The 13,914-nt window shown below is 51.5% G+C and overlaps 1 protein-coding gene across 4 annotated transcripts in view; it reads left to right on the top strand.

The window, feature by feature from the left end:
* COBL (cordon-bleu WH2 repeat protein) overlaps window positions 1-13,914 on the top strand; it is a 314,424-nt gene that overhangs the window by 81,648 nt on the left and 218,862 nt on the right. The gene's annotated exons all lie outside the window — the stretch shown is intronic.

Raw genomic sequence — 13,914 nt, forward strand, 5'->3', positions numbered from 1 at the left:
TTGCAGTTGTCACTGTTGTTTGGCGGGCCCGGGCTGGGTTTGAACCCACCGGCTCCAGTGTCGTGGCTGGTGCCCTAGCTGTTTGAGCTACAGGCGCCAAGCTTCCATGTGTTGGTTTTATATACAAGTTGAAATACTTACAACAAACTGGTTAACATAGCTTTCACCACAGTTTCTTAATTATTGTGTTCAGACATTTGTACTCTACATTTATTTAGCACTCAAGTCAAGGACTCTGAGTTTGGCCCTGGCCTGTGTGAGCCCCCATCACACAGTCACTTAAGTCACTTGCCTCTGTTTTCTCATCTGTTGAATGGGATGGCAGCTCTCAGGTAGCAGGAGGGGAAGGTGCTGCTCCAGAGCGGTTTCCTTCATAAGGGGACAAGGCTCCTCACTCACTAGGGATGGGAGCACCTCCTGCTGAGCACCACACACAGACTCTGCCCCTCCCTGAGTTGGCCGCTGTCCCATCACTCTGCTGACCCCTCACCCCCCGACCCAGGCCTCCCTTCTGTGCAGTTTTCCTGCGTCTCCTCAGAAAAATTGCCTTTTCCTTTGCATGTCTCTTAACCATTTTCATTTCTCTGGCACCTGGTGCCCTATAATTTCTCTACCTGAACCCCCATCACATTTTAAGTCACTTGCCTCTGTTTTCTCATCTGTTGAATGGGATGGCAGCTCCTGGCCTGGCTGCTGTTGAAGGCCCGGCACGTACGTGTGCTTGAGTTTCCTTCCTCCTGAGGGTGCAGTGCGTGAAGTTAGGCCTGTGCGTACATAAGCAAGGAAGGGTTCTTTGGAAACACAATGGAGTTCCCTTTTAAAGGGAATGTCAGAGTTTCTGCTAAGTTTTTGTCCTGATATATAGGAACTAAGTGGCTTTCTTGTTCAGCCAAACTCAAGTGCTCAGCCTGTGGGGAAGTAGAAGGTGGACTGTGAGGCTGAGTGAGGCCACGGTGGGCCAAGGAGAATGCAGGGTGGGGGCATGTTGAGTGGGCTGAGGCTGAAAAGCCAGGGGCTTCTGCACTGGGCCCAGTTCGTGGCCAGATTCTAAAGTTGTATTGTACTTTCTCTTAAGAGGGCCCCCACGCTGTAGAAACTTGTGGTCCCTCCAAACAAGAATCTGCCCCTGGGGGTAGGAGGTTTGGTGTGACCAGTGAAACATCTGGGTGGTGGGTGAAGGAAAGGTCTCTCCAGGTCAGGGTGTCCACGGCTGTTCCAAGTGTTTGAGTATAGCTTGAGGGGATGTAATTGCTCTCTGGAAATCAGGAACTTGCGGTCTAAGTTCCGGATATAAAAGTTCTGCAATAAAAGCTCCCACCACTGTGTTTTTATATTGGAGGCAGGTGGATAGGGCCCAGCTAGGGGCCCTGGGAGGCAGGAAAGGAAAACCGGGCTCCTTACTCACCTAGCAGCATGGAGCAGAGGAAACTCAGAGCCTCACCCCGTCACCTGACTTGGAAGGGCTGATCTCAGGCCTGGGTTGCCTCAGCCACATCAGGACCAGCACGGGTACGGCAAGGACCACCAGTCCCGCAGGCTGGGGGGCTGTGATGTGAAACGGAAGTTAACTTAGGGAAATGCAGGGTTAGGACGCACAGAAAGACGGCATGTTGGTGGGTTGTAAACAGATTGCACCAATAGGCTTAAGAGAATAGTGAAGGTTGGAAATGCCCATCGGGAGAGGAGACAGGTTTTAGAGTGGAGCAGCCTTGGAGATCAGGTCTGATCTCTTCTCTCTCTTCCCCTGAGGCTCCCCCTTCTCTTTCAATGGTAGCTGAGGCCTGGAGGCCCGTCACCTCTCACAAACCCCATGTTCAGTGCCTAGTCGCTCTGATCAGCAAATCCAATTAGTGTGTCCTTGGCCTCATCAGCATGGTATTTCTTGGTGTCCCTCCAGTTTGTTCTTCATTGAGAATTTTTTCTTTTCTTTCTTTTTTTTTTTTTTTGTGAGACAGCATCTCCCTCTGTTACCTGGGTAGAGTGCAGTGGCATCATAGCTCACAGCAACCTCAAACTCTTGGGCTCAAGTAATCCTCTTACCTCAGCTTTCCAAGAAGCTGGGACTACAGGTACCCACCACAATGCCTGGCTAATTTTTCTATTTTCAGCAGAGATGGGGTCTTGCTCTTGCTCAGGCTGGTCTGGAACTCCTGAGCTCAGACAATCCACCCACCTTGGCCTCCCAGAGTGCTGGGATTGTAGGTGAGCCACTGTGCCCGGCCTAATTACAGCTCTGGATGGAGGTGTTTGGGCACTGGGCTGAGCCCAAGGTCCCTGTCCTGGCCGTGCCCTGTGGGGTGGGTGGGTGGCTGTAGGTCTGAGAGGATGGGAAGGGCTGGTAGCACCACTGGCTACTGTCAGCTCCTGTCCTGACTGCTCGGCTCAGGTTACGCCAGTCTAGGGATCCACTGGGAGGTCCAGTCTCTATTTTGAGAACCAGTTCATGATGAGGTTATCAAGTGTCATATTTTCAAGGGAGAATTAAAGGCACCCAACACTTGAGCTCTCAGCCCAGAGAACTTCAGTATCCAAACAGGCTGAGGGAGCCTCTGTGTCTGCACATTTCAGGTCTCCACTCCTCCCTGGTATTTTCGCTGAAGGTGTCTTCACTTAGGGGATAATGCCATCCTAGATAAAGGGCCACTTCCGTTTATTTTAGGTAGGGAAACTTCTATTTATTAACAGAAGCAGAAATAAGATTGTGAGGTGACTAAAGGTAAGGGAGTAAATACTCAATCTAGAGTTTGTCATTTGGAGTGGGGGAAGCAGCCGGATTACAGACACTGTCTCTAAGCTGCAGGGGGTAGGGTGGGAGGTAGGGCAGCGTGTGATGTGGACTTTTCCCTGAACCATGTCATGTGAGTCTGTGGCCCCAAGTGCAGGGAGTTGGGCTCATTTTCCTGAGAAATTCTCAGAGCTCTGCTGTGTTCCAATCAGTTACTGGCTGTGTGGAGAGCTGGCTAGTCAGATTTCACTGCTTTTCAGTTATTCACAAAAGTAAATAGAAATAGACCAGGCTTATCTGAGAGTAGGGTTGGTGCATTTCAGAGGGCATAGCATCCTACCTAACTCCTTGCTCTGTGGTTTTTATCTTAGGATTCCCACTCCATTGGTTCTTTTTTCACACTTTGCTGGAGGAACTTAATATAGCTTTGCTCCTTTTCTTCCCACTGAAGGGGAATAAAAAGAAAAACATATCATGTGGCTCTGTTGAAAGCAAATCGCTATCCTTAATATTTTCTTGCTTTCTGAGTCTGGCATTTCTGTTGTATCTACTTCTCTTGCCCCTCATGGTTCTGTTAGTGAATCCAGGGGAAAACTGGAGGTTTTGCCATAGTCTTTGAGCCGAAATCAGGGTCCATTGGTCAGACTGTCTCCTCAGTGCTGAAGCTGAACCAAAGCACTTGCTGTCACTGTAAATAGATGCCTGTTCTACGCCCAAATGTGAGGAAGCCATTAAAGAGTGTCGTTTGAGTTAATGTCTATAAAATTTCATTCCATCACCTTCAAGAACTTAATTATTATTTGTATTTATTTTTTCTTACACCTCTCGCAGACTGTTCGTCATTTATGTGGTTGTATTGTGTCGTTTACTCCTGGTCACTTCCATAATTACCTGTTCTCATTATTTAATGCTTCAATCAGTGAACTCACAGCTTCTCTCGTACTTTTATGGGAAATGACTCCTGGAAGTCGGACAGCCCAGGGAGAAATCAAACACTTAGGAAAGTCAGAAATACCTGGTTGTTTCTTAAGGAAATAAGAATGTCCCATGCTGCCTGAATCTCAGTTTAGGGGTGCAGCGGGGGCCAGGCCCAAGGCTCTGTGGTCCTCTATGAGACCCTGTTTCTAACCCTTCTGGAACCCACAGGCAGGTGGGTCCTGGGAACTCACAACTCTGCCCTCCCCTCGTGGTCTTCCAGAAAAGGTAAAAAGGAAGAAACTGGATTTTGTAGAGCGGTTCTTCACCTTCTTACTGTTCTCTTCTCCTCCTCTTTTTTTTTTTTTTCTTGGGAGTGGGAGAGGGTCTTCCACATTTGACTAAGGAAGTGGTGGTGAGGAAGAGAGTGAAGCTGCATAGCCCACTTGCTGAGTGGGTGGGACTCTGCAGGTGCAATCACGTCTCTATCAATTCTCTTATCCTGGAAGAGGTTTGGGGAGCTCCTACCCACCAGAATGGTCCCATTTCTCAGATGTTAAGAAGCCCAGCCTAGCCTACTCACAGCTTCAATCTCTCATCCAGCTGAGCTCTCCCCTCCCTGTACCTGCTGTCCACCCTGGTCCCCTCTCCCTAGGTGCAGGAGCCTGTGCCTGGAAGCTGCTGTCCAGCTGCTCCTGAGGGTCTCTTTCCCATTGAGATGGTGTTCCTGTGGCCTGCGTGGTGACAAGGGCCAGGTTGTCCTTTGCTGGTGGTCTCCATGGCCCCCTTGCTGCTGGTCAGCTGGTGCAGGCAGTTCCCATGGGTGTATCTAGGGGGTGTCCATGTGGTGGGAACTCCCTCCCTCCAGCCCTGCCAGGTGCATCTGCAGCCTCTCTGGGCTCAACCCTGCCCTGCATGCAGCCCTCAGCACCAGGCTCCCACCGAGGCCACTGGGGTCATCTGAGCTCTGAGGTATCCACCAGCTGCAGGGTGCCTCTGACCTCTCTGTGTGCCAGTCCCCACCGACCACCCTCTAGCACCACTGGGGCAGGAAGTAGGCATGATGACAGCTCCTACATGTCCCCAGACCTGGCTCATGTCCTAGTGTTCCTGTGCTGCAGTCTCCACTCTCTCAAGCCCCATGTGGGGTTCTTCAGGGAACCCCACCTGGTTTGGGGGAAGATGGAGGGACAGAGACACCAGGCAAGGGCAGAAGGACTTATCCTGACTACATGGACGTACTGGCTATGGAGACGCTTCAGATCCTTGCTGATCTCTGCTGGAGACCAGCAGAATGCTTGTAGGGGTATGTTTAATGTCTGGACTGCAGGATCCTTGTCCCAGCCTGAGGCCCTGCAGATATGAACAACTGAATGTTTTGGTGACTCCATCCTGAGTCGTAACAGTTGTACTAATGGGAGGCTTAGGCCACAGATACTGTGGCTGGGGCTTTACACCCCATCTCTGCCTGACCTGTGGGAAGGTATGGTCATTGTCTCCTGGCATAGGTGAGGAAATGGGTCAAGGGGAAGTTAAATACATTGTGTTGGGTCACTGGCTAGTGAGTGGTGGTGCTGAGATTTGAACCAGGCAGTATTACCCTCTCTCCCAGTCACTTTCCCAGGGTTCCCTCTCCTGGTAACCGCCCCCCCCCCCGGTCTCCTCTCCTCGTCACCCTTCTGGGGTCCCCTCTCCTGGTCACACCCCTGGAGTCCCCTCTCCCTAGGTCCCCTCTCCCGGTCACCCCCCCCGGGGTCTCCTCTCCTGGTCACCCCCCTGGGGTCTTTTTCCCCAGTTTCCCTTTTGACTCCCACCTCTCATGGGACACTTCCACAGTCAAGTTATGTGACTTTCCTGCTAATGACTTTCCCCCTTCATTCACTCATTGAAGGGTGGGGGATCCCCACTGAGTGGAGATGGAAAGGCAGGAGAGCTACCTCATGGGCAGAAACATGTAGGCTCTGGGGACCATGGCATGAGGATGCGGTATGTGGTAGAAACTGCCATGGGGTCCGAGGCTGGTCAGGTGTAGGCCTAGCGGGCTGTGGGAACCACCGAGGGGTGTTTGTACAGGGAGAATGGTTGGTGGAAGTGTCTTGGAGGAGGATTCATCCCCAGCCTGTGGACCTGGTATTCAAAGGAGGGCATGGTGGAAGAGATGCCTTGGAGTCTGCTGTGGGAGCCTGGGAGAGAGGGGCCAACAGGCTGGGCATTGGTGGGGCAGCAGACCGCGGAGAGGAAGGGAGGTTTGAGCCTTGGCAGAATGTGTAGGAGGAAGGGAAGGAGGAGACGGTGGGGCAGAGGCCTTGGAGAATGATGAGGTCTTTGTCTGGGGGGAGAGGCAGGAGCTGCGTGCACACAGTAGGGTGGTGTTCGGGCCTGGGGACCAGCAGACCTGTGCAGTCCCCTCAGGTCACAGGTGTGAGGTTGTAGCGTGGTGACGGCGTGGTGTCCATGCAGTAAAGAAGCTCAGAGGAGGTGTGTGTTTGGGGGACATCTAGGGGCTGTCTTTGCTTCCTGAGGGCAATGCTGGCTTCACCATGCTTCCCCAGTGGGAAAGGGAGGTTGATCTGAACTCTGGGGGCTCCCAGCCAATGATGGGGTTAAACCTAGGTGACTGCAGCCCACACAGAGGAGACTGCAGGGGCAAAGGTGGCAAGATGCCTCATCTCTGACCTTCTTGTGCCCTGCCTTCACTGGGACCCCTGGCCCTTGCTTAGAGGAGAGCTGAGGGTGTTTTGGGCTCATGGGCACATCCGTCTGCGTGCACTGAACAGTTGGTAGCTTACTCTGTACCCTGGGACACTGCATGTGCTGAACGGTTGGTAGCTTACTCTGTACCCTGGGACACTGCATGCACTGAACGGTTGGTAGTGTACTCTGTAATCCTGGGACACTGCATGCACTGAACGGTTGGCAGCTTACTCTGTACCCTGGGACACTGCATGTGCTGAATGGTTGGTAGCTTACTCTGTACCCTGGGACACTGCATGCACTGAACGGTTGGTAGCTTACTCTGTACCCTGGGATACTGCTATTTGGTAGAAAGCAAATATAGCTTTTTCACACTTGAAAACCCCCACTGCCGTGGGTGGCACCTGTGGCTCAAAGGAGTAGGGTGCCAGCCCCATATACCAGAGGTTTTGGGTTTAAACCTGGCCCTGGCCAAAAACTACAAAAAAAACAAAACAAAGAACAAAAAAATCCCACACTGCCACATAGAAACTGGCTATAAGAAAACACTGAGCTGGCTCAGCACCTGTGGCTCAATCAGCTAAGGCGCCAGCCACATACACCTAAGGTGGCGAGTTCGAATCCCCAGTCCAGCCCGCCAAACAACGATGGCTGCAACCAAAAAATGGCCGGGCGTTGTGGTGGGCGCCTGTAGTCCCAGCTGCTTGGGAGGCAGAGGCAGGAGACTCGCTTGAGCCCAGGAGTTGGAAGTTGCTGTGAGCTGTGATGCCATGGCACTCTACCCAGGCGGATAGCTTGAGGCTCCGTCTCAAAAAAAAAAAAAAGAAAAAAAGAAAACACTGAGCTTCTGGTTGCATAGTTTTTGAGGGGAAGAAAGGAAAAGTCAAAACTCCCTCAGGAACAGAAGATGCTAAAGCATGCTAGGGAGGTAGCAAAAAAGAATTGCTTCATACAAATTCAGCGGATGCTCAGGTACACAAGGTTGGTTAGCTAAGCTAGTGAACTGGCTTGGCTCTCCATGAATAATTAGGCTTTCTCCCCAAGGAACAGTCTGCCCTGCCCACTGTGGCAGAACTGAGAAGGTGGCAGGGGCACGCACCTTGAGAGACGGAAGCGGCTGCTGCCAGGTGCCCCCTTCAAAGCCCTGCCCTTCCTCCAACTCTTGAGTTCTCATTCTTAGTTTCCAGGCTTAGAGGGCTTGTAAGTTGGAGCAAGTGAACCAAGACAGTTCACTCGCTCTCTTTTTGCAAAACAACTTGCGATTGCCCTTGTCCCTTGTCGGGAGTGCAGGTGCGGTGCTGCCCGCTTGCTGGGAAGCCTGCATCAGGTGGCACCTTGATGAATAAGTCACGAGCTGGAGTGGATCAGATGCCTCTGCTGGCTCTCAGTGCCCTGCTGTGCCTCTGAGCTCCACAGCAGGTAAGCGTAGGGAGCAGTTTTCGTCCTCAGCTCTGGGATGGCATTGGACGTGCGGTAGAAAGTGCCCTTGCTCTCCTTTTGGGGGCAAAGCAAGTCTGAGGCAGGCGAGGACAGAGGACAGCTTGGGATGTATGCAAACATTGCCTGGTGGTTTGGGACTTAGTAAGTTTTCTCCTCTGATCTGTTCTGTTTCGTTTGTTAAGAATAGTCAAACCTCCGTAAACTAGCACTGCTTGCTTTTGGGAAGGAGATAGCCCTTTTCTGTAATATTCAACAATGTAGTAACCCGTGTTTTTATCTGGAGCTTGGAGCAGAGGCAGCTGTGCTCTGCCTGAGCACACGGATGTGTGCCGACAGTTAAGTGCCCACACCAGCAGGCTTTCTTCACTTACGGGCTGGGGTAATAGCAGTGGGACTCAGCTCTCAAATGTTCCTCTTTGAATATTTACTTGATGTGTTGTAAGATATCTGCATTACCATATATAGGGGCCCCAGAGTTTAGAGTTTGGTGACTGTTATGGATATCTTTTGTTATTGTGTTTTAGAGAATCCTATCTAGAAAGCTAATCTTTTTATGTTGAATTACTGAAAGCTTCCCCCATCCCCAGGTCAGAACTGTGAAATTCTATGAGTAGGATTTCTTGGTCAATTTTGAATGCATTTGCTGCATAAATGAGCTTTTATTTGGCATCTTGAAGAGCAAGCTTCTATTTTACTATACCTATTTGGAGATGGGGAGGGTATTTTTTTTAATCCCCAAGAGCAATAATAATGCTAGCAATAGCAAAAATAAACATAATCAGCTGCCAGTCACTGAGTGGGGCATGTCTCAGCACCACTTTAAAAACTTTGTGGGAGTCATCTTATTTCATCCTCACATAAGCCTGATAAACAGAACTCTGCTGAACTCTCCTTTTGTTCAACTTTTGGGGAGACTGAGGCTTCTAAATTACAGTAGCTTACCCAGTACAGCTATCTGCTGGAGGATGCAGAGCTTGGCCATATCGTAGCTGAGTTTGACCTTACCTTTTTCTGACCCTAGAGCTTGTAACTAGTACCTGGTGGATGGTTTGCAGCCGTGAGAGGGTGTCATGGGGGCAGACTTCCAAAAGACAGTGCCTTTGTGTGCCCTGAAGTGCAGCATTTTTATGGGTAGAGCCATTCCTCCCTGGTTTATTGGACCAGTATATTGTTGGATGTCTTTATGACACAGTTCTCCTGTAAACTGCAGTGTGAATATGGCCTCTTAGTTTGACTGTTCCATAGATAATATTTTAGACTTTACTTAACTTTACTTACTTGTTGACTGTTTCCTAGTTTTATATTTTGATCTTAAGGGACAAAGATAGTAGGGAAATCTTTGACAGGATTTTCCTGATTTCTCCTCTATTAGAAATAATTCTTGCCTTAGAAGGAACATTGCCATAGGCTTGGGTGGTGCTGAGCTCAGAAAGAATGTATTACAGCTGTGATCTCTGACCCCTGGGCCATGGACTAGAACTAGTCTGTGGCCTGTTAGGAACCACACAGCAGAGTGGCAGGTGCACAAGCGAGTGAGTGAAGCCTCATCTGTGTTCACAGCCGCTCCCCATGGCTGGCATCGCAGCCTGAGCCCAGCTGCTCCCCGTGGCTGGCATCGCACTGAGCCCCGCCTCCTGTCAGATAAGGGCGGCATTAGATTCTCACCAGAGCACAAGCCCTACTGTAAACGGCATGTGAGGGATCCAGGTTGTGCTCCGGTGAGAATCTAATGCCTGACTGAGGTGGAGATGTAATGCGCTTGAATCATCCTGAAACCATCCCCACAAATCCCCTGGTCTGTGGAAAAATCGTCTTCCATGAAACCAGTCCCTGGTACCAGAAAGGTTGGGGACCGCTCTGTTATTGGGATTCTTAACTTGGACAAGCTGGTTTGCAGAAGCCATGTGTGCATGAAGGAGCCTGGTACATCCTGCCTAGTACGAAGGTCCATAGCCTTCCTTGGGAACTTGAAGATGTCTCTGACCCTGAAGGCATTTAGGAACCCTCAGGACTGACCTGGGGCCTGTCCCAGCTCACCCGGTGACCTAACAGCAGCCCTGGCACATCCTTCCCTCTCTCGGGGACACTGCACTCGTCCCTCTATTCTTGGAGGCAGCCGAGCATGCTCCCCATCATCCCATCTGAGCCATGTGGAACCTGGGGCACTGGAGTTCATGGGGGCCCAGCTCTGTTTATACAGAAGCCTTATTGGGGCCTTGTTTCTGAGCTGAGGGTGCTCTGTCCCACTCAGCCGCCTCTGCAGGGTGCCAGCATTCAGTATGCAGCACCAAGCCGGGCCATTTCTGCATCCCCAAGTACCTAGGGGCTTTGTTTGGTGCATATTGGCTAGGGTGGTGTCCTGGCCTCAGAAAGACCTTAGCTAGACTTCTAGTCTTTCCAACTGCGTGGTCCTGAGAAAGTTACTTAACTGGTTGGATCCTTAGTCATCCCTTCTCTAAAATGGGCAGAGCAAACTTATAGGACGTGAGAAATGAATAGATACATTGTGGCATAGCAGCTGGCTCAGGGGTGCTTAGAAAATGAGGACAAAAACTGCAACCAGATTAATGCTGGATGTAGAGATGTGGGCACTGGTACAGGGTGTGAGGGGCACATGTGGGCATTGGGATAGGATGTGAGGGGCACATGTGGGCACTGGTACAGGGTGTAAGGGCACCTCAACAGACTCTTTGTCCACCTGTTCTGCTTGCCTTTAGTGGCAGCTGGCTACTTGTGTTTTTGGACATCTTCCTGTTGTTTCCTTGCTAAGAAAGTTGAACACGGACATGGTAGCCGAATCCAACCAGTGGATTCACTGGCACGCTCATTCATGTAGGTGGTTTCCATGTCACCTTCTCTGGGTTGAGCACTTCACTATAGTGATGAGTAAGAAAGTCAGGGGTTCTGTGTGGGGAGCTGTGACTGTAACACATACCCTGACAAATACCAGAGGCGGCTTATTTACAACATGCAGAATGACTCCCTTATGGAGGAAGCCAGGGTTCTACTGTGTGGGAATCTCAGAGAGAGGATGGCTTTGCAACTCCTCTGCCTGCAGCATAAACAGACCCGTTTAGCCAGGGCGTGCCTCGTGGCTGGATCAGTAACCAAGAGACTGGGGTGTGCCTGGCTTTTCTGAAATTCCCTTCCAGCACCCAGACAGAACAGTGAACATGGTAAGGGGGCACAGATCACATAGGCATGCTGTTCAGGTGAGCCGATCACAGCATAGCCACAGACTTTGGCACTCACTGTTCCTAGTGACATAGCATTACATCCACCGATGAAGGTTTCAAATGGGAAGACAGAAGAAACCCCCTGCAGACTGCTTTTGGACTCTGGGCCTGGGAGTTCCTGCCAGGGCATACCCAGCCTTTTTAACGTGGAGAGAACAAAGGGAATTGGAGTTGTGAGCATGGTGATTCGTTCCCTGCCGAGCCCAAGGGATCTGCCCATTCCTGCTGGGAGGAGTCACCTGCCAGAGTATGCCCAGGAGGAGGCGGGTGAGGTCCCAGCTCCAGTGGGTTCCTTCGACTAGTGCAGAAGTCCTGCTCTTTGTAAACTTCCCACAGGCGCCTGGCCTCAGATTCAGTTATGCAGCAGCAACACAGAGCTTCCAGAAAGGCATCAGCGGCTCATGGCACTAAAGAGTTTTAATAGCTGAGGAAAGATGCTCAGGGCCTTTGAGCGAACAGCATCAGTTCTTTCCCAGGCTAAACTGCTCATGGGTAGAGGAAGCTGGGAATTCTCAGTTTCTCACTGTGACCGTGTCACGTGGAGCACAGTGCTTACGCGCAGAGAAGTGATGCCTGCAGGCACCATGAAACTGGAGGACCCAGTCAGAGCTAAGCCTGCGAGGTTCTCCCTTGAGGCCTCCGTGGCAAACATGGCCTGACTCCAAAGGTATGAGCAGGCACCCCTGGAGGGAGGATTCAAAGGCGAGCTGGGTCTGGGCTCAACACGCTCTGCTCACAGCCGGGCTCAGCCCGCCCAGCCCACCATGTGCCTCTGCTGTCCATGGGCAGGCTGTCCATGGGCAGGCTTCGCCCCCCTCCCCTCTCCTATTAGGCTAGCTCAGCTTCATCTCTGCCTCCCCCCATCTGCAGCTTCACATGGGTGGGGGGGGGCAGGAGAGGTCGAGACTGGGGGAATTCCTGAGAGGGAGACACTAGAGCATGGACCGGAGTGCCCACCAGGAAGACGTGTGTGGACATGGCAGCAGATAAAATTGTTAGGATGAAAATGTAATCCTGATTTTTTTTTTTTTGAGATAGAGCCTCAAGCTGTCCCCCTGGGTAGAGTGCTATGGCTTCACTGCTCACGGCAACCTCCAACTCCTGGGCTCAAGCGAGTCTCCCACCTCAGCCTCCCAAGTAACTGGGACCACAGGTGCCCACCACAACACCCAGCCATTTTTTTTTTTTGGTTGCAGCCATTATTGTTGTTTGCTGGGCCCGGGCTGGATTCGAACCCGCCACCCTAGGTGTATGTGGCTTGCGCCCTAGCTGCTTGAGCCACAGGCGCCGAGCTGTAATCCTGTTTTTTAAAAACTGTGATAAAATATCCATAACATGCACCATGTGGACCATTTTTGCATGTGTGGTTCAGTAAAGTTTAGTCCATTCTCACTACTGTGCAGCCGACTCCCAGAGCCCTTTCACCTTTCAGAACTGACACTCAGTCCCCACGAAGTGATGACTTTGGTTCCCTCCCCCAGCCCTGGCTCCTCCCACTTCTCTACTTTCTGTGTCTATGCATTTGCAGACTCCAAGTCCCTCCGCATAAGTGGAATCCTACAGGTATGGACCAGCTTGTTTCAGAGCTTCACGTCCTCGAGGTTCATCCCTGTGGCAGGTGCGTCCGCACTGCCTTCCTTTTTAAGACCCCATTCTCTGTCTTCCTCTTCAGTTTTGTTTATCCATTCATCCCTTGGTGGGTACTTTGGTGGCCTCTACCTTTTGGCTACTGTGAACAATGCTGCAATGACCATGGGGGGGACAAACATCCAGGTCCTGCTTTCTTCTCTTTTGGGCACATTCACAGAAGTGGCATCGCTAGGTCACGTGGTAGTTCTGCTTTTGAGAAACTGCCTTAGTATTTCCCACAAAGCAGCACCATTTCACATTCCCACCCCCAGGCCCAAGGGTGCGACTTCCCCACACCCTCCGCAGCCCTTGCTGGGTTCTTCCTGTTGTTGTTGATAGCGGCCACCCTAATAGTAACTATAGTTTACCTTACTATAACGTGTAGTTCTGGACTTGCTTATCTCTGTGGTTGAGATCATTAGAGCTGGAAGAGACTTAAGGGCCTATAGTCCAGCCCCTGATCTCACCATTGTGGAATCTGAGGCCCAGAAAGAAGCCGCTCACCTGAAACAATGAAGCTGAGGGTGGCACATGCTGGACACACAGGTCAGGAGGGACGCGCCTTTCTGAGTCCAGATGTGGCCTGTGAGCCTGCGTCAACACCATGCTCCAGACATGATAGGCAATCCGTACACACAGGCGGGATTGGACAGCTGAAAATCAGCTTGCCAGCCTGAGACTAGTCAGAAGCCAGGGCCACAAGGGCACTGCCTCCACCACAGCAGTTGGAGTCCACACAGACTCTGAGCAGTAGGACCACGTACTAGGTGCCCCTTGCATTAACTATAGGAGTCCACACAGACTCTGAGCAGTAGGACCACGTACCAGGTCCCCCCCCCCCATTAACTGTAGGAGTCCATGCAGACTCTGAGCAGTAGGACCACGTACCAGGTGCCCCCCCATTAACTGTAGGAGTCCACGTAGACTCTGAGCAGTAGGACCACATACCAGGTGCCCCCCCCATTAACTGTAGGAGTCCACACAGATGCTGGACAATAGCACTGCAGCTAGGGCACTGCCCTTCCAACTATAGGAGTCCACCCAACTCCAAGCAGTAGGACCACATCCAAGGTACTGTCCCCCCTCCCCCCCACTATAGGAGTCCACGTAGACTCCAAGCAGTAGGACCATGTCCAGGGCACTGCCCGCCCCTCCCCTCCCCCCCAACTGTAGGAGTCCATGCAGATTCCATGCAGTAGGACCACGTCCACCCCCCACTGTAGGAGTCCATGCAGATTCCATGCAGTAGGATTATGTCCACCCCCCACTGTAGGA

This window comes from Otolemur garnettii, unplaced genomic scaffold (genome assembly GCF_000181295.1).
Source record: "Otolemur garnettii isolate 467f Iridium unplaced genomic scaffold, OtoGar3 scaffold00123, whole genome shotgun sequence".
NCBI lineage: Eukaryota > Metazoa > Chordata > Mammalia > Primates > Galagidae > Otolemur > Otolemur garnettii.